Here is a 19,567-nt window from a genome sequence, read left to right on the forward strand (position 1 = left end):
AAGCATCTGTTCTAAAAGTTCGAAATGTTCGGAAAAGTTTGTTCGGCAAGTTGACATTGATAAGTGTAACCAAGTCGTCACACAAAATATCCCCATGAAGAAGTTTATAAAGAAAGATAATATCAGCTCGCATTCGTCGACACCGAAGGGAAGGAAGACTTTTCAGAAAAGGCACACTGCCGTTAGCGTCTTCTAGCACATGACGGAAGCGGTGCTTAAAGATAAAGAGGAACTTATTTTGAACTCTTTCGATACGGTCACTATTGGACTTGCAAGTTCCATTCCAAACAACAGAGCCGTATTCGAGAAGAGGTAGGCAGAGAGCCGAATACAACTTTAAAAAAGGAAGAGGACCTTTAAACTCTCTAGAATACCTGCAAACAGCACCCAGACATCGAAGAGAGCGACGGGTAATTTGTGTAACGTGGGAAGAGAAAGTCAGAGAAGAATCAAATAGTACTCCCAAGTCTCGAATTTCAGTCACCCTCGGCAATGCAGTGCTTGCAATTTTATAAGAGTATTGCAGCTGTTGAGTTTTTCTACTATAGGAGACAACTTTCGTTTTTGAGGGGTTCAAAATTAGGTCGTTTTTGGTGCACCAACGATGGAATGACGCAATATCAGCCTGAAGATAATTACAGCCATGAATATTGCGCACTTCTCTAAAGATTTTCATATCATCAGCATACAACAAAAAAGAAGAATTTTGAATTACAGAAGCAACATCGTTAATGAAAATGGAGAAAAGAAGGGGACCCAGAACAGATCCCTGGGGTACACCACTTGTTGCTTTGTACCTAAATGAAGTTTGACCGTTAACACTTACATAGCAATATCGCTGCTGGAGATAGCAACGTATAAGACCCACCAAAGAAGCGTGGACATCTAACAGAATGAGCTTGGCAAGCAATAACGAGTGGTTGACTACATCAAAGGCCTTGCTCATGTCACAGTAGACCACATCAAGCTGGCTTCTACCAACGATTGCTGGGACAGCCTGCTCCATGAAGCACGCGAGGTTTGTGGAAGTTGAACGACCACGCATAAAGCCATGTTGATTAGGAATGAGGAAGTGTTTAAGTGAGAAAGACAACACCATATGAAGAGATAACTCGAATAGTTTAGAGGCAGAACAAAGGAGCCAGACTGGCCTATAGTTTATGGCATCAGTTTTTGGGCCTGACTTGAATACAGGGAATACGCGAGAGATTTTCCATGAGCGAGGGAACGTGCCAGACCGGAGACAGTTATTAAACATTGAAGTGAACACTGGAACGAATATGTTTGCATACGTTTTTAGAATGGCGCCAGGAATACCATCTGGTCCACAAGAAAGCGAGGGCTTTAGCCGCTGGATACTGGTCCGCACGATGTTCTCATCCAGTTGGAAACAACCAGAGTTACCGCCCTGGTGACAAGGGGCGCTACTGTTATCACTGACACCGCTAATTCCAAAAAAAGAAGAAAACTGACGAGCAAAGCAGTCGGCCACCTCCGCAACCTCATTGCCGTTGGAGTCTAGTAAACGAATAGATTCTTTAGTTTTACTAGATCTTGAATGAATGTACTTCCAGAAGGCTCCCGGTTGATGGGTTGCTTTAGCTTCTACTGATGCCAGGTACGAAGCATGATCACGCTTGTGCAATATTTTGCATAAGGCACGTAGGCGCCGAAACTCCTGAGTGAACTGGTTCGCACCAGAGCGCTTCATCTTTCTATGCGCACGTTCTTTGAGTTTAAGGGCATCCCGCAATTCAGAAGAAAACCAGTGTGGGAATTTGAACTTCTTTGGTAAATATTGCGGGATGTATTTCTTCATACCCAAAAGTACAATCTCAGTAAAACGGTCAACTTGTTCATTGACATCAGGTTCGTCAATGACTGTCGACCAAGGGACAGCAGAAAAGTAATCATACAGCCCAACGTAATCTCCCCGGGCGAAAGCGTAGCGAGGTTGCGTGTTGCAGGAACTTACGGAATGGTGGAGCATTGTGGGAAGGGAACAGGAAATAGAAAGAGGAGGATGAAATCTGTCAGGTCTAACTAAAGGACAATCAGAGTGTGACACACTAACATCATCAAAATTCGAAAAACACAGGTCCAAAATGTTTCCACTGCAGTTTTCTATGTGATTATGCTGTGCCATGGAAGTGAAAGACGAAAAATCTAGTAATCTATTACCCTTCTGTTCAATGTGGTGGTTATGGTGGGAACAGGATAGATGGCTCCACTGAACGCCAGGAGCGTTAAAGTCTCCAAGAAGGAGGACCTTGCGGTTGCATTGAGTAATAAGCTCTTGTTCAATGGAGGAAACTAACTGATTGAATGCGTCAGGAGCTACATCAGGGGGAATGTAAAAAACCCCAACAAGAAGTTTTTCAGTTTTAGAGATAAGAATTTCAACCCATACAGACTCATCTGCATTCTGAATATCACTACAAAGCACACTCGGGAGAGATTTGTCGACGGCAAGAAGGACCCCACCCCCTTTTTGTTTGCTTCCCGTCAAGGCACGATCACTACGATATACTTGGTAATTTTGAGGGAAATAATCACTGGACAAAATATCAGGGCACAACCAAGTTTCAGAGATAGCTATTAACGGAAAACACGAAGCCAGAACATTACCAAAGAAGTCAGTTGCCTTGGTACGAAGACCGCGCACATTCTGATAAAACACATCCAAAGTACTAGTCATCATTGCGTTTCTTATGTGATGCGCTCAGAGCTGTGAAGCATGCCTTCGCGAAACATGCCTCGAAACTCCTTAAAGAGGCAGTCTTTCGGCCAAACAGCGGGGTCATTCAAGCGCTCGAAAAACTCTTCACTGACGGATATATAAAAGGATGCGTACGTGGCAAACTTCGTCTTCAGTCGTCGGCAGCTCAAGGACGAGACACCTAAAGTTGACAGATGGGCATTAAGGCTAGCAGAGGTGGTGGATGGGGAAAGCTTTGAGACGAACATAGCTTTGGGGCGCTTCGGCTGCGGAACGACTACGAGTCCACATGTGTCCGATGCACCTACACATGCCTGGCTTCGGCGCTTCTTCTCAATAGTAGGAGGGTTACGATCAAGCACAGACACAGATTGCAGCGGGGAAAGTGGGGACGGAGTGGGAGGCAGTGTCGGAAAAGCCGAAGACACCGACTGCAGCGGAGCCGACGTAGCCGACGGCGACACTTCTTTGTAGACAACTTGCGTGAAAGAAGGCTTTTCCGAGCTGCGACGTACTTCATCCTGCAAGGCAGGGGGGCGACGAAGCAATTCGGCACGCAAGGAGCACACCTCCGCACGCAGGGAACTAACCACTTTCGCATAATGGGCGCGGTCTCCCTCCCTCTCTTGACGGAGACGGTCGAAAGAGAGCGCGTTTTCCCGGCGCATGAGGTCGTTGTTCTCCCGCAGCCGGGCCACTTGGTCGCTGAGGAAAGAAATTCCTCAGAAAGAAAGAAGAAAGAAAATAATAATAATAATAATAATAATAATAATAATAATAATAATCAATCAATCAATCAATCAATCAACCTTTATTTTCGGTGCCCAGGAACAACCCTAGGGTTGTTCCTGGGCACCGTATACAAAAAAAAACACACTACAATTAAGACAAGACAACATACACAAACTATATGTATGACATAAACAATAAAGTAAAAATAGTTACAGAAATCTTAGAAAGCAAAAAAGGAAGAAAAAAAAAAAAGAACAGACAGTCAAAAAAGAAAAGGCAGGCTTAGTGTTGCAAGCCATGCCACTCGGCCAGCAAAACGTTCAGTAGATGTGAAAAATAGGAACTATACAAGCAAATATTGAATCAACATGACATAGAGTATACGTATATAGCCAAGGTTTTCTAACAACATATTAGGAAGTTCCAAAAAAAAGGGGGGAAAAGCTTCAGCATTACCAACACTGACACTAAAAACGTACAAATATTCAAGCAACACAAAACAAGAAAAAGTGAAAAGCAAGCAAGAACAGTTTGCACATAATACATAGGGTACATAAATTTGGAATGACATAAAGGACTTAAGCTACAACAGTTTTCAACTCATTAGAGAACAAAGTAAAGGAGCTCTGGAATATATCAAGCCGAACGGAATATTCATTATATGCACATTGTATTCGGCAGATGGACGAGCGTCGGCTATTTAAAGCAACTGGTCTGAAAGCTGGAAATTTTCTGAAAAGTTTATTTGGCAAATTGACATTGATAAGTGTAACCAAATCGTCACACAAAATATTACCATGAAGAAGTTTATAGAGAAAGATAATATCAGCTCGCATTCGTCGACACCGAAGGGAAGGAATGCTTTTCAGAAGAGACATGATGCCGTTTGCGTCGTCTTGCACATGACGGAAGCGGTGCTTAAAGATAGAAAGGAACTTATTTTGAACCCTTTCGATACGGTCACTATTGGACTTGCAAGTTCCATTCCAGACAACAGACCCGTATTCAAGAAGAGGTAAGCAGAGAGCCGAATACAACTTTAAGAAAGGAAGCGGACCTTTAAACTCTCTAGAATACCTGCAAACAGCACCCAGACAACGAAGAGACCGACGGGTAATTTGTGCAATGTGGGAAGAGAAAGTCAGAGAAGAATCAAACAGTACTCCCAAGTCCCGAATTTCGGTCACCCTCGGCAGTGTGGTGCCTGCAATTTCATAAGGGTATTGCAGTTGTTGAGTTTTTCTACTATAGGAGACAACTTTAGTTTTTGAAGGGTTCAAAATAAGGTCGTTTTTGGTGCACCAACGATGGAATGACACAATATCAACCTGAAGAGAATTACAGTCCTGAACACTACGCACTTCTCTAAAGATTTTTATATCATCAGCGTACAACAAAAAAGAAGAATTTTGAATGGCAGAAGCAACATCGTTAATGAAAATGGAAAAAAGAAGGGGACCCAGGACGGAGCCTTGGGGTACACCACTGGTTGCTTTGTACCTAAATGATGTTTGACCGTTAACACTTACATAGCAATATCGCTCCTTGAGATAACAACGTATAAGACCCACCAAAGAAGCGTGTACATCTAACAGAGTGAGCTTTGCAAGCAATAACGAGTGGTTGACAACATCAAAGGCTTTGCTCATGTCACAGTAGACCACATCCAGTTGGCTTCTACCAACGATTGCTGGGACAGCCTTCTCCATGAAGCATACAAGGTTCGTGGAAGTTGAACGACCACGCATAAATCCATGTTGATTAGGAATGAGGACATGTTTAAATGAGAAAGACAAGACCATATGAAGAGATAACTCGAAAATTTTAGAGGCAGAACAAAGCAGCGAGACAGGCCTATAGTTTATAGCATCAGTTTTTAGGCCTGACTTGAAAACAGGGAATACGCGAGAGATTTTCCATGAGCGAGGAAACGTTCCCGACCGGAGACAGTTATTAAATATTGAAGTGAACACAGGAACGAATATATTTGCATATGTTTTTAGGATTGCAGCAGGAATACCATCTGGCCCACAAGAAAGCGAGGGCTTGAGCCGCTTGATGCTGGTCCGAATGATGTTCTCGTCCAGTTGTAAACAACCGGAGTTCTCGCCCTGGTGACAAGGGGCGCTGCTGTTGTCACTACCACCGCTAATCCCAAAAAAAGAAGAAAATTGACGAGCAAAGCAGTCGGCCACCTTGACAACCTCATCGCCGTTGGAGTCTAGAAGACGAATAGAATCGTTAGTTGTACTAGATCTAGAATGAATGTATTTCCAGAAGGCTCCCGGTTGGTGAGTTGCTTTAGTTTCTACCGACGCCAGGTACGAAGTATGATCACGTTTGTGCAATATTTTACATAGGGCACGTAGGCGCCGGAATTCCTGAGCAAACTGGTTGGCACCAGAGCGCTTCATCTTTCTGTGCGCACGTTCCTTGAGTTTCAGGGCATCCCGCAATTCAGAAGAAAACCAGTGTGGAAACTTGAACCTCCTCGGTAAATATTGCGGGATGTATTCCTTCATACCCGAAAGCACAATCTCTGTGAAACGGTCGACTTGTTCATTGACATCAGTGTGGTCAATGACGGTCGACCAAGGGGCAGCGGAAAAATAGCCATACAGCCCAGCATAATCTCCCCTGGCGAAAGCGTAATGAGGTTGCGTGTTGTTGGAATTTACGGAACGGTGGAGCAATGAAGGGAGGCAACAGGAAATAGAAAGAGGAGGATGAAATCTGTCCGGTATTACTAAAGAACAATCAGAGTGCAACACACTAACGCCGTCAAAGTTCGAAAAGCACAGGTCCAGAATATTTCCACTGCAATTTTTTATGCGATTACACTGTGCCATAGAAGTGAAAGCCACAAAATCTAGCAACCTATTACCCTTCTGTTCAATGTGGTGGTTGTAGTGGGAACAAGTTAGCTGGCTCCACTCCACGCCAGGAGCATTAAAATCTCCAAGCAGGAGGACTTTGCGGTTGCCATGAGTGATAAGCACCTGTTCAATGGAGGAGATTAACTTATTGAACGCCTCAGGAGCTACATCAGGAGGAATGTAAAAAACACCAACTAGAAGTTTTTCAGATTTAGAGAAATGAATTTCGACCCATAAAGACTCATCTGCGTTATCAATATCGCTACGTAGCACACACGGGAGAGATTTGTCAACGGCGAGAAGGACCCCGCCCCCTTTTTGTTTGCATCCCGTTAAAGCACGATCATTACGATATACATGGTAATTTTGAGGAAAATAATCACTGGATAGGATATCAGGGCACAACCAAGTTTCAGATATAGCTATTAACGGAAAGCAAGAAGCCAGAACGTTACCAAAAAATTCAGTCGCCTTAGTTCGAAGACCTCGCACATTCTGATAAAAAACATCTAAACTAGTCATGGTTGTTTTTCTTACGTGATGCGCTCAGAGCTGTGAAGCATGCCTTCGCGAAACATGCCTCGGAACTCCTTAAAGAGGCAGTCTTTCGGCCAAACAGCGGGGTCATTTAGGCGCTCGAAAATAATAATAATAATAATAATAATAATAATAATAATAATAATAATAATAATCATCAGTTGCGGAATTGCACCCAAAGGGGTACTGAATCTCTCAGTAGACAGTTTCAGTTTCACGTGCGTACAGAGTTCACGTACGCGAACGTGAAAAGTATGCGTATAGCCCGCGCGCATGTAGTTTCAAACCCTTATAGTTACATGTACGCCCACGACCCCGCGCGTAGGCCGCCTGGATGCACCACGACCGGCTTTATAGATAGCGACCTGCCCATTGCAGCCGGCGACAATGGGAGCAAGCGCGCCAAAACATTGCCGGGGTAGGGACGCAGCGCTCCGTCAGGTGGGGTTATAAGTTTAATCCGCAAACCCGCCAGCTTCGCTTCGCTCGCTGCGGGGCCTGCGACTGTTCGCTAAAATGCAGCGGTCGTACCAATGAATGCCGATTGTATCGATAGCTACCTACACAATAGCGGCCAGCAACTAGAACACACGGCTAAATCTAGAACCGTCCCTTAGCAATGCAAACGTCAATCAACGCACACAAGTAAACCCCAGTGCTACTATATGCGCCTGCTCGACTAACATTCTTTATAACACACAAAAACTTTCTCGACTTTCGAAGGTTTCCGTCGAGGAGCTTTTTTTTTTTAGGGGCCGGAACCTTTTTGCCGAGGCCTGTCCGGCGTCCGGCGTCCGTGCTCACGGCACAGCGTCATGTAAATAGAAACATCTACGAACAAAAGGTTCACAAAAGGTGAACAAGAACAAAATAAAAGGTTCACAAAAGGTTAGAAAGAGAGAGAGAGAGAGAGAGAGAGAGAGAGAGAGAGAGAGAGAGAGAGAGAGAGAGAGACGAACAGCACCGTGTAAGTCGAAACATTTGTGAACAAAAGGTCCACAAAAGGTTAACAAGAACAAAATAAAAGGTTCACTAAAGGTTAGAGAGAGAGGGAGAGGGCTCTGGAGAGCAGTGCTGCGCATATGCGAGGAGCATTTGATTGGATTGGAAATCGTTTTAGCAGCAGTAAGCACTCTCACGGGTGATTTACGGCAAGAACGATCCCAAGTGCTTCGCCCACTCGTTCTGATTCGCTTCGTGGAGATGCGTGAATTTTTTTCGACGTGAAGCTCGTCTATGCAGGTGAAAAGTTCACAGGGAAGGCTCCAATTTGTATAAACACCCCAACAGGGCCATTCCGGGCGTGGACGCGCCGCCATTCTTGCGAGAAAAAGTTTTTCCAGTGAAGGCGGAGCTAATCGACGGCAACCTTTTCAGCGGCTGCCGCGTTATCCCCATACTTGAGCGCCACGTTTTTAGGAGCTCAGTCGGGGGGGCTTACAAGCCAAACAAATGGCATAGTTGGGTATAGCAACCGCCTGAGTTCAACGCTTGCGGTGAGAACCAGTTATCTTGGGGATATCTTTTTGAGCGACTGCTCCCGTACCGAAGCGATCGGAACCTGTTGAAAACAATTTGCATTTAGCGTGCGCGTGCTGGGCTTGGTCAGATGTACGCAACAAATAACATCACGTACGATATCACTGAAAGTACGGCGCGAAAATATTGCAGGATACTTCAGCGTATTCTATCGCGAACGCGTTTCTTTTGGCTAGGTTTGTTGCGGAGCCTCCTGCCTAGGTCGACCATAAACACAACCTTGGCATCAGACTCACTGCAGCTACTCTCCCAACAATAACTATTCATGCTGCCGCCACACTGCCTCATAAACGGGAAAATTCTGACGCACGCTATATTTTTTTCTTTTGGTAATATTCGTGCCATGTGTCGTAAACCAACGGGATTTTACCGCGTGCCGAGTGTTTCTTCCGGTTTCTTTCTTTTTCTTTTGTCGCACTACATGAAACAGTGCCCGCAAAGTGCTTCTTTCAGTTCCTTTTTTGTATGTCCCATGCTATAGAACTAAACTCACTGAATATTTTTAGATGCGAAGCATCTTATGCTCGGGGCTGTGTCCCTCCCTCCCTAGTTGTCGTTGTCCGCCGTCCGCACTCTACTGCGCATGCGCGTCTCTTCAGCCCCGTCAGCGTTTGGCCTGACGTCAGCGCAGTCCACTATAAAAAAAGTGAAGTGTATTTACTCTTGTCACCTGGTGTCATGCTACACACAAAAGCAAACATCCCCCTCGCGAGGGGCACGGTCAAATGCAGAGCATTTTCGGGGGGCGCACGACGTTAAGTAGGTTGGATTACGTTAATGTTGTTGCAGTTGCTGCTGTTGGTTGTTTTTAAAGCGTAGCGCTTCCAGGCTGGACACTTTGTGCGTGCAAGTGGTCTTCTATTTTTCCTTTTCTCTGGCACGGAGTGCGGGCGCTTGTAAAGGCGTTCTTCGCGCCGCTTTTGCGGCATTTTATCTGGTTCGAAAGAAATTGACAGCGAGAGCGAACGCCGAGAACCGTCCCATCACGGCACGACCGCGCCACGACTACGTCACGATCACGCCACAACTGTTGTTGCTCCCGCGCCAAACTAAGACGCATGCGCGCCCCACCTGTTGCTGAACGCGATCCGAGCACGCAGAGAACACGCGAGGAGCAGCGGAGAGCAGGCGAGGAGGAGTGGGTGAGAGGGCGCACCTGGAACGGCTGTTGCGGATACCGAGGCACGCCAACGCCGGGTGACATCATGAGTTAAAGAAATGCTCTGCATTTAAAAGAAATAGTTATGCGGCGCCCGGTTTCTATCCCACGACTCTGGCCGCAACGGGAGGTACGTGGCACTCTTCACACTGCGCTACAACGGAAACGACGAACTCAAAACTAATAGAAACTTCAGTCGACCCCATGGCTGCTTCGAATACTACTCAGGGTTCCCCTACGGGAAGATGGTGTAATTTTTATTCGCTTTATCCTTGCGGATGTACACGCGCTATCAAATTACGTTGTGCGCGTTAGCTGTGGACACTTTCTTGTGGGTGCGCGTTCGGTGGACGCCGGCCAGTTGCATATTTTTGCCAGCCTATCCAAGTAAAAATTTCGACTAAAAAAGAAAAAAACTCTTATTTCAGCACACCGCCGATCTCACAGAAGGTGTGCAGTACCCCCAGTGTGTATCGGCAAGGACAGACCACAACGCACCCAGAGAAAGACGAAATAACAGCGACGGCACGCCGATAAAACGCGTACACAGCGAAACAGCGGCGATTAAAATCAGTGCCAGCCGGTGCGGTGCCACCAGAAAGAACTAAAAAGAACCAAACAAGCAATAACGAATGCGGCACACGTAATCGGCGCGCGCGGTGTTGTGACTGGCCTTCCCAGCGCAGCCACCACTGTTGGGAATGGGCGATCCCCAGCGCCGACACCGATGTTGGGACTGGCCATCCCACCGCTGCCACCCCTGTTGCGACTGGTTATCCGAGCGCATTCACCGGTGTAGGGGCGTTGCCTTGCTCCGTCCGCTATCGACGCGGCGCAGAGTAGAGTGATGAAGTTCTCGAGCCGACGAAAAGTTGAAGCAACACTTATATACAGTATGTACAAGGGTAACAACAGCGTTACATGGCAGCCACAAAGGTGAAAGCACCTGTCCACTCGGTACTTCCGAAAAGTGCCGCTGATAAGTGCCGCACTCGCTGTGCCTCCGGGCGGGTTTTCATACCCCGGAAGTGTGTTGTTTGAATCGCTCCAATCGCATGCGAAACGTCGGGAAAAGGGGAGGCGACTCTGCGGCGATGCAAGTTTGGGCCTGTCGGTTTGAATCGCTTCAAGCAGGACTCTCGCTGGCCGAAGTTTTAAATCCGACAAATGGAGGCGAAGCGGCTGCGTCAGCCGAGCCGCCCCGACGGGGAAAGGGAAGGCGACGCCGCTGCCGTCTCAGCGAAGCCGTCTCCAAGCATGTAGCGTCATGTGGGTTGCCGGTCGTTCGCCTGATGCATGATTCGGCCGAGCCGCCACGTCAGGAAAAGGAGAGGCAACTCTGCGGCGATGCAAGTTTGGGCCTGTCGGCAGCGGGTGGTTTGGTCTGGTTTGGTCGAGGCGTGAATCGGCCCCGCTATCGGCGCGTCGCCCCGTGCAACGAAATTGGGCCGGGCGCTGTGGCATAACAGTGGGCAGGTCGGTATCTATAAGACGGTCGTGGGATGCACACGTTTTCCGCCCATCGCCGCGCGTTACTACTAGCGCCATCTAGTAACAGTCACTGGTGATCTCGCGAGGCCGTTGCTATGACGACGACAAACGCTACTTTGTCAGGCTTAACAGCTGAAAAATCACCGTTTTATTTGAAAAACAAAACCTGTTTAACGATTGACACTTTGGGAGAGGGTAAGAATGGGCAAATCGAAGGCGAAAGGAACAGCTTAGATCACGATATCGCGCCTAGGGATTAGCGACGATCATATCGCTGCGAAGTGGGAGGGCAGGGCGCCGCCATGTTGGTCAACTCCACGTAGTAAGCAACGTAAAGACCGCAACGTAAAAATTAGAATCTCACGTACGTACGTGAGACTTAAGCGCGAGACACATGCACGACAGAGGCGTTAGATGCGATTGATGCGCGACTGGTCGTAAATATGGCTGCCACGACTAGTCGTACGGTTGAATTTAAAGGAGCGCTGACAACAATTTTCTGCGTTAATATTACTGCACAGTTCGCTTCCTTCACTCAACAGAATACCCTGGGTGAAATATGAGCGGCCTGCGACGCGAAGAACATAGTTTAATTGGATCTCATTTATCGTGCCGACGGAGCAGCGCGCGGAGCGGTACTCAGCAAATGGACATCAGCGTGACATCATCCAGGGAGAGCCAAAAGAAGTGACGTGGCAGCGCACGTCAAAAGCTCGTAACGCCATTTCATGCGCGCGGCCCCACGAGCGGTGAGAGGGCGCAACACACTCTCAAGCGGGCGCCGGTGACGTCCGCACAAAGAGGTGAGGTCAGGCAGGGAGTCTGTCATATGCGCCGTTCGGGATGAAAGTGCGGGAATTTGAAACAAACGATTTTCAGGCCGTTCAATGCAATTAACTATCGCGCGCTGAAGTATTTGAACTGCTGTTCCAGGTTCGCCAGGCCATTAAGCATCGATAAAAGCAATAAAAGTGTAACATAAAATTTTCGTGTCAGTGCTTCTTTAAGACACATGGTTCGATGCGTGCGTGCGATGCGTCGTCGCCGTCGCTCCGCCCACTGTTCTCGCTCCATGGTTGCCTCCCTGTTTAGGCTCACTCCGGCCGATTTAGATATGTGCAAGAGAAGTCCGAGCAGGAAAAGAAAACATTTATCAACTTGACGTAAAAATTAATAGTGCTATTAATTTATACATTGCATTTTATATGTTCAATAAAGCTGTGTTAAGCAAGGCGTTGCGCTGCTGAGCCCGAGGTCGTGGGTTCGATTCCCGGCCGCGGCGGCCGCTTTTCTGATGGAGGCGAAAAGCAAAAACGCCCGTGTGTACGAGATTTCGGCGCACGATAAAGATCCCCCAGGTGGTCAAAATTAATCCGGAGCCCTCCACTACGGCGCGCCTCATCGCCTGCGTTGCGTCGGCGCGTTAAACCCCTCAATCAAAGCTGTGTTAAGCACCGACGATTCCGTTCGTCCGTGCTGTTAGTACGGCTGGCAACATGTGTCTACCAGGTATGTGTCTGTATGTCTGTATTGTCGGCGGAGAACGCGCAGGTCGGCGGCGTCGGCGGAAAGTTTCTTTCCTCCATGGCTGCTCCCCTCATAATACTCGGAACTGCACTAGCGCCTCCTCGAGGCTTTAATAGAAGCTTTCGCAGTGACGTCATTGTGACAAGACCTTCAGGCTTTCATTAAGTGCCGCCGTACGACGGTCGCAACTAGAGCCACTAGATCGTTGCAACGATTCTTACGATTGCACATGGCTCGCCAGTCGCACGTCGTAAGCCTCCCCCGACAAGTGTACGGCACCCAAATCGGTCCTGTACGAGCGTCTTAACTATCAGTCACATGCCAATCGCGTGCTGTAGTCGTGCATGTGTTTCGCGCTTTTACGGCGACCCTTCGTGTTCTACTAATACGCACTCGTCATCCCGAAAAGCTCTACGTACATGAAGCTTCTAAGTAGGCGAAACTAAAACTGTCTAGTGCCAGGCGCCATGTCTCGTGAAGGCAGTGTGATGCGCAACGAAAATTCTTCGAAAAAACCGAAACAAAACAGGATGCGTCATTGAAAAGGGCGAAGGCGGGATGACAGCAAAACATGGGGTAATAAGCAGGGCGTCCGCAAAATAAGTAGGTTAAAAAGAAAGAGCAGCGCCGGAAGCACCCTGAAAGCCATCACTGCTCTAATGTCACTTTAACGACTGCTTGCTAGGCTAATTGCGTATACAGCGAGAATGCTGTCGGCCATCGGCTCATTTGCTTTGTTTGGGCCTCTTTGGTGCGTGCCGGTGACAGCTTAGCGAGGCTCTCTTTACCTGCCTTGACCTACACGAGCGACCTCCCTACTTTGCATAGCATTGCGGTTGGTTGGGTACGAAGTGGTTTTCTTGTTGCTTTTATAGACCTTTTCATTTTACTCGTCCAGGGAACCCGCCGCGGTAGATCAGTGGCTAATGTGTTGTGCTGTTGATCCCAAGGACGTGGGTTCGGTGTCTGCTTTTCTGATGTAGGCGAAAAGCGAAAATGCCCCTGTGTCGAGATTAGGCGCACCTGTGAGGTCCCCAGTTGGTGGAAATTAATCCGGAGCGCTCTGTTACGGCGCGCCTCATAGCCCAAGTGCAGCTTCGGCGCGTTATACCCCAAAAATGTGAATCTGACCTTTGTATACTTTGCATAGAATTGGGTGGGTTGGACCCGAAGCAATTTTATTGTTGCTGTTATTGACCTTTTCAACTTATTCGTCCAAGGAGCTGCCATTTGATATTGTCACGAAGCCAAGGACGACGCAGTTGTCTTGCAGGAGAAACAAGTTTATTGGAGCGAACTTGTGCTCCCCTAACAACTTAAAAGAATACAGAGGCGGCGAAGCAGCGGTCAACAAAGTGACTTGCGTCAGCGAGCGTCACAGAATCGAATGCCCCGGCGTCCGCACTGCAGGCTTTTTATCTTTTGGCGCGCGTGGTTCTCGAAACGTCGATTCGCATCGAGAACATAGTAGACCCAAGAAGATTATTCTGGGCTGTTCACGTTAGATCGGAATGCTCTCCCTATCACAACAGATAACACATGCGGCACAGAAAGAAAGAATTGAACACGCGCTTTCCTTGGCGCAGAGATAACACAGACCGGCACAGCCGGGCGGTAAAAGCAAAACACAAATAAACAAACCCAATGTATGGTTCGCGGCATTACCCCCCCTCTAAGAGTGCATCGACCCGATGCTAACATAAGCGACAGTCCGAACAAATGAAAATAAAAGTTCGTCATCGTTCGTAGAAAGGTTTTAAGCGAACCACGTGGACGACTTCAGGCCGCGTGCGTCGTCGTGATGTGCCGGAGTCAACATCGGGGATCACTTCGTAGGTAAGTTGGCCAACACGTCGTAGAATCTGGTAGGGTCCGAAATACCGTCGCAGGAGCTTCTCACTGAGTCCGCGTCGTCGGATGGGAGTCCAAACCCACACACGATCCCCTGGTTGGTACTCGGCGTCTCGGCGTCGGAGGTTGTAGCGGCCGGCATCCACCAGCTGCTGGTCCCTTATACGAACTCGAGCGAGCTGGCGGGCCTCCTCCGCACGTTGAAGATATCCGTGGACGTCGGCGTTGAGGTCGTCGTCTTCTACGTGCGGAAGCATGGCGTCGAGCATCGTAGTCGGCCTTCTACCGTAGACAAGCTCGAACGGCGTCAGCTGCGTCGTCTCCTGGATAGCCGTGTTGTACGCAAACGTGACATACGGGAGAACTTCGTCCCAAGTCTTATGTTCAACGTCAACGTACATTGACAGCATATCTGCGATTGTCTTGTTCAGACGTTCTGTTAGTCCGTTCGTTTGGGGGTGGTACGCGGTCGTTCTTCGGTGATCCGTGTTGCTGTAGCGTAATACTCCTTGCATCAGCTCTGCAGTAAATGCCGTTCCGCGGTCTGTGATTAGGACTTCCGGGGCTCCATGTCGTAGCACAACTTGGCTTATAAAGAACTTCGCCACTTCTTGTGCAGTCCCCCTCGGAAGAGCGGCGGTCTCTGCGTAGCGCGTCATGTAGTCTGTCGCTACGACAATCCACTTGTTCTGTGATCGTGACGTAGGGAACGGGCCTAAAAGGTCCATTCCAATCTGTTGAAATGGTCTCGATGGGACGGCGATCGGTTGCAGAAGTCCGGCGGGTCTTGTCGGCGGCGTTTTTCGTCGCTGGCAGTCACGGCAGCTCCGGACGTAGTGGGTGACGTCAGAGGTAAGGCCGGGCCAGTAGTACCTCGCCTTGATTTTTCCGATAGTGCGGGCTGTGCCCAGATGTCCGGAAGACGGGTCGTCGTGGCACGCTTCCAAAATTTCGTCACGAAGGTCCGCGGGGATGACGAGGAGGTAATTCGCTCTTGTTCCGGGGCAGAAATTCTTCTTCACAAGGACGGAGTTTCTCAGGCTGAATGCTGGTAAGCTGCGTTTGAAGGTCCTAGGAACGGCAACGTTGCATCCCTCGAGGTACTCGATTATGACGCGTAAGTCGGGGTCGGCACGCTGCTGGGCGGCTAGGTCGCTCTCCGTCACGATCCCGAAGAACGCGCTGTCTTCATCAGAGTCTTGTGGTGGGTCGACGGGGGCGCGGGAGAGGCAGTCGGCGTCGGAGTGTTTCCTGCCGGATTTATAAACGACGGTAACGTCGAACTCCTGCAGGCGCAAGCTCCACCGCCCAAGACGGCCAGAGGGGTCCTTCAAATTGGCGAGCCAACACAGCGCATGGTGGTCTGTTACAACCTTGAATGGCCTTCCATACACGTATGGGCGAAATTTTTAAATCGCCCATATAATAGCCAGGCACTCTTTCTCAGAGGCAGAATAGTTTTTCTCCTCCTTCGACAGACCACGGCTGGCATAGGCGATTACCCTTTCGCAGCCGCTTTGCTTTTGGACAAGGACGGCACCCAAGCCGATATCACTGGCGTCCGTGTGCATTTCCGTTTCGGCATTTTCGTCGAAATGAGCGAGCACGGGCGGGCTTTGCAGGCGTATTTGCAGCTCGCAGAATGCTTTTTCTTGGTCGTTTTCCCAGCTGAAAGGGGTGCTATCTTTCGTCAAGCGCGTGAGTGGCTCTGCAATGCGTGCGAAGTTTGCCACGAAGCGCCGGTAGTATGCGCACAGCCCGAGAAATCTTCGCACGCCCTTCTTGTCTTTCGGCCTTGGGAAGTTCGCAATCGCTGAAGTTTTTGCCGGGTCAGGTAGGACTCCCGCGGCGTTGACGACGTGGCCCAAGAACTTGAGTTCCCCGTATGCGAAACGGCACTTTTCAGGCTTTAGCGTCAACCCCGACGTACGAATGGCCTCGAGTACAGACTCCAACCTTGCAAGGTGTTCGTCGAAAGTCCGGGCGAATACCACTACGTCGTCGAGGTATACGAGGCAGGTGTGCCACTTAAGGCCAGCTAGCACAGTGTCCATGACTCTTTGAAACGTCGCTGGTGCTGTGCACAGCCCAAACGGCATCACCTTGAACTCGTATAGGCCGTCTGGGGTTATAAATGCAGTCTTCTGTCGGTCTCTCTCGTCCACTTCGATTTGCCAGTAGCCGGTCTTCAGGTCCATCGATGAGAAGTACTTCGCGTGGCAGAGGTGGTCGAGGGCGTCGTCGATTCGGGGAAGGGGGTACACGTCCTTTTTCGTGATTTTGTTCAGTCGCCGGTAGTCAACGCAAAACCTTAATGTGCCGTCTTTTTTCTTTACGAGTACGACGGGCGCAGCCCAGGGGCTTTTCGATGGCTGTATAATGTCATCGCTCAGCATGTCGTCGACTTGAGTCCGGATGGCTTCCCGTTCGTGTGAAGAGACGCGGTACGGTGACTGTCTGGTAGGTCGGGCTCCATCTTCGGTTATTATTCGGTGCTTCGCTAGAGGGGTCTGACGTAGTTTTGCGCTCGACGAAAAACATTCGCTGTAGCGACGCAGCAAGGCCAATAATTTTTTCCGTTGTTCTTGCGGTAGCGCCGGATTCACGTCGAATGGCTGCGGGAGCTTGAAGGTTTCTACGGGTGTGCGTTCAAAGTCGGCGACTGCGATCACATCACTTGCTTCTTGCGTTTCTTCGAAGAACGCAATTGCAGCTCCCTTGTTTAAATGCTGGTACTCTTCGGTGAAATTAGTGACCAAAACGTGAGATTGGCGTTGCTTAAAGTGCGCAATGCCTCTTGCGACGGAGACGCCGCGGTCGAGAAGCAACCTTCGATCACTCTCTACGATAGCGTCGATGTCAGAAGCAGCATCCTCACAGTAGACGGCGATCATCAAGCTTGCGCGGGGTGGCAGGGTGATGTGATCGTCGGCGATCCTGACAGCAGCACGGTGATCGGGGTTCGGTTGCGGCGTCGTGGAGTGATCGGAGGAAAATGTTATCGACTTGTCTGCAGATCAATTATTGCGCCGTTGTCCGTCAAAAAGTCAATTCCGAGAATCACGTCGCGGGAGCAGTTAGGCAGAACGACGAACGCCGCAGGGTACGTTGTGCCGTCTATGGTGACGCGCGATGTGCACATTCCACTTGGCGTCACGAGGTGGCCTCCTGCTGTGCGTATGTGCGGACCGTCCCATCTGGTCATAACTTTCTTCAGTTTAGACGCAAATGGTCCGCTCATTACCGAATAATCGGCTCCCGTGTCTACGAGGGCGACTACGTCAAAGCCGTCGATGGACACCTTGACGTCGGATGCCGCCTTCCTCGAGTTCCGGGTGCGTCGGGGCGTCGCATCTCGGCTTGTGCGTGTTGACGGTCGGGCACTGTGCGTCGTCGTTGTCATAGTCTTCTCAGCGGACGTCTCGTCGTGTACGGGAGTCTCGTCAGGTCTGGGTCGGGTCGTCGGGATGAGGGCATGTTGTGAATCACTGTCTTCCGCGAGTCGTTGCGTCGTTGGAGGGTTTTCATTTTTCCGCGATCGTGCAACTTTACCTCCAGAAGTTGCTGCTTTTAGTTTCCCCCGCGTGGGCTGGGGGACCTTCCACGTGAGAACTCAGCATTGCTACGGCGGTTCGGCGACTGGTATGGGTAGGGTGACGGCGAACGGTTGAAACGGGCTGGTCGACGGCTGGTGTTGGACAGGTACTCTTCGATCTCCGATAGGTGCTGACCAGTTCGGGGGCGGGGTGCGTCGACGGAGAACCCTCGCAAACCGAGCCTCCTGTAGGGGCAGCGACGGTAGACGTGGTCGGCCTCTCCGCAGTGGTAGCACAGCGGACGATTGTCGGACGTTCGCCACACGTCGGTCTTCCTTGGGGCAGGGGGTTGCGCCGCAGGTGGTCGGGCCGGCGAGAGGGGACGACGGTACGGAGCCTCGGGACGATAGGGTGCAGGTGGGCGAGGGCGATGTACAGCAGCCGCGTAGGTCATGGCTTGCGGCTCGCGAGGTGCTACTGGCGTCGTTGAAGTTCCCAGCGCTTGCTGCACTTCTTCTCTAATGACGTCGGTAAGAGAAGCGACTTGTGGTTGCGGCGTCGTCGGGAGCAGTTTCCGCAGCTCCTCCCTCACTATTTCGCGGATAGCCTCGCGTAGGCTATCAGCCGGAACCCGCATGTTGTCGATGTAGTTCGCACTGGCCGCGCCAACAAAGTTCCGGTCATACTGCTTAGCACGCATTTCGAGAGCCTTCTCAATCGTGCTGGCTTCGGTCACGAATTCAGCGATGGTTTTGGGCGGGTTGCGGACAAGTCCAGCAAACAGCTCCTCCTTCACACCGCGCATCAAGAAGCGCAACTTCTTTTCTTCCGTCATTTCAGGGTCCGCGCGGCGAAATAATTGCTTCATCTCCTCAACGAAGATCACGACCCCTTCGTTGGGGTGTTGTGTCCGAGTTTCAAGCAAAAGCGCAGCTCGCTCTTTTCTCACAACAGTAGTGAATGTCTTCAGGAACTCCCTTTTGAAGTGAGTCCAGTCGGTCAAAGAACTCTCATGGTTCTCGAACCAAGTTCGAGCAGCATCTTCTAAGTAAAAGAAGACATGCCGGAAAGTTTCTTCGTCGTCCCACCTGTTGAAGATGCGGACGCGCTCCAGCTTCTCCAACCATTCTTCGGGGTCTTCAGCGGGGGCTCCCCGGAACGATGGCGGTTCCCGGGGCTGCTGCAGGACGATTGGCGATGTTGTTTCTTGCACCATGGTGTTGGTTGCAGCGTTCTTTTTCTTGGGCCCTTCTGGCATCAAACCGAACTCGGGTGGTAAATTTTGCAGGCGGGGGCTGGCTCTTGTTGGACTGGCTTGGCGGCTTCTCGAGGTTGTAGTGGGCATGAAGGGTGCGTACCCAGCACCTCCACCAGATGTCACGAAGCCAAGGACGACGCAGTTGTCTTGCAGGAGAAACAAGTTTATTGGAGCGAACTTGTGCTCCCCTAACAACTTAAAAGAATACAGAGGCGGCGAAGCAGCGGTCAACAAAGTGACTTGCGTCAGCGAGCGTCACAGAATCGAATGCCCCGGCGTCCGCACTGCAGGCTTTTTATCTTTTGGCGCGCGTGGTTCTCGAAACGTCGATTCGCATCGAGA

The sequence above is a fragment of the Haemaphysalis longicornis genome, unplaced genomic scaffold (genome assembly GCF_048455015.1).
Source record: "Haemaphysalis longicornis isolate Haplotype H1 unplaced genomic scaffold, Haemaphysalis longicornis Haplotype H1 scaffold_5, whole genome shotgun sequence".
Taxonomy (NCBI): Eukaryota; Metazoa; Arthropoda; class Arachnida; order Ixodida; family Ixodidae; genus Haemaphysalis; species Haemaphysalis longicornis.